The sequence below is a fragment of the Pteropus vampyrus genome, unplaced genomic scaffold (genome assembly GCF_000151845.1).
Source record: "Pteropus vampyrus isolate Shadow unplaced genomic scaffold, Pvam_2.0 Scaffold2525, whole genome shotgun sequence".
Classification (NCBI taxonomy): Eukaryota; Metazoa; Chordata; class Mammalia; order Chiroptera; family Pteropodidae; genus Pteropus; species Pteropus vampyrus.
In genome coordinates, this window is record NW_011891306.1 from 8293 (window position 1) to 9950 (window position 1658).

A 1658-nucleotide genomic window follows, 5' to 3' on the forward strand; every position below is an offset into this window, starting at 1 on the left:
ACCTCAGACCGAGGCTGCAGGGCGCCTCGATTGCCTTGGCCCCAAAGCCACTCTTTGAGTGCGGAGTCCCAGCTGATACCTGTGAACCGTCACGGCCCCATCTTTAAAACAAGGAGCCTGATTCTAGAAACCATCAGAGCTGCTCTTGTCCTGTTCTGTCTGGACCCTAACTCTCCCCGATCTGGGCCTGATCGATCTTTTCACTCTTCCTCATCTTCTGCTCAAACAAACTCGGTACTTACCAAACACTCCTGTGGTCACAGCATCCGGCTCCTGCAGCACAGGCAGCTCCGGCCTCCCGATTGCTCTTCGTGACCCACGGGGCTGCCTCCCTGGAGGATGCACTTTGTGGATCTTCAGCGGTCTGTGCGTTCTGTCCGTCAGTCCATGATTCGCCTGCTGGGACGGCTGAGCGTTGGGACTTCTGGCATCACTGATAAGGTGCGGCTCTTACGGGGGCAGTGGCAGTGGCAGTGGCAGTGGCAGTGGCAGTGGCGGGGTACTGCGACGGTGACGAAAGCGCTGTCGCTGATACGACCGGCGATGACAGTAAAAATCGCAAGAGCTCAGACGTATCATTCACGGTGTTCCCAGCTCTTCTCGTATGTCATGTCACTTACTCCTCAGAGCACACGAGGGGGTGGAGTTTAACTCACGGGCCCAAGATGGCAAACGAAGAGATCTTCCCCCGGAACGTACGCGAAGCTCAGCCTAGTGCGATGTGCTTTTACTTAACTTCAGGTTCTTTTGTTCTTTTTAACCCGAAGCTAACACTTAGAAGCTTTTGCTGATAAATGGACCGCTGGCTGAGTGGAGGTAAGCGCTACCTCATCCCAGGTCACTCCATCCTGGCCGTGTCTCTTAGTGCCTTTTACCGCCCTCAAGACGGCTCCTAGCCCCCCCGGGCGACCTCCCAGCTGGGGTTCCGGGCTGTCTCAGGTGAGATGAAACGTGACACAGGTGAGGCGCTGGTCCCGTTGTCGCCCCGAGTAATCACGGACCTGCTGGAATCCACATTTTTCTGCTCCAAGCCATTTTCTCTCCAGTTTTGTCACTGTCCCAGAGCTGGTTGCAGTGGGTGCCTTTTTGAAGAAACACCCATCGGTGGGATGCAAGGCACGGTGAGGTTTTTTTTTCTCCTCCAAAAATGAAAACTGACCTGTCTCAGCAACGTACGATGCCTAGTCTCGACTCGTTCTGCTGGTACATAGTGGAGCCACCCTGGTGTCATGTCCACGGAAAAATCAGTCAGGGGACCTTCACAACTGTTGGGTTAGGGAAGACTTTCATAAAAATAGAAATAAGAAAAAAAAAAAAGAAGAAAACCCAATCTAAGTGCCATCCTCTCTGAACTCGAGTCTTCCCTGAGTGTCAGCCTTACCCCTGCTGGCGTGGGAGGGAACTGGGAAGGTGACTGTCCACGGGGTGGGGGAGGGGGGGCACTGCACGGGGAGCCAGCAAAGAGACCTGAGCTCAGGTCTCTGCTTTGCCACTTGCCAGCTCCGTGCTGGGAGGAAGGCTCTAGGTACTTCTAAGCCTCCAATTCCTCCTCTGCAGAGCAAGCTCTTCTGAGGATCAAATGACATTATTGTCTGTGAATCTTTGAAGGCACATACTTAAGATGCTCCGCTAATGGGTGCTGAGCCGACGCATTCATC

The 1658-nt window shown here is 54.0% G+C and overlaps 1 long non-coding RNA gene across 1 annotated transcript; it reads left to right on the forward strand.

The window, feature by feature from the left end:
• The first annotated feature begins 256 nt into the window (after positions 1–256).
• LOC111734623 lies at positions 257–1341 on the forward strand. Its single transcript, XR_002778520.1, has 2 exons — positions 257–572; positions 768–1341. It is a non-coding gene; the product is annotated as an uncharacterized LOC111734623 (long non-coding RNA).
• The last annotated feature ends 317 nt before the right edge of the window (positions 1342–1658 follow it).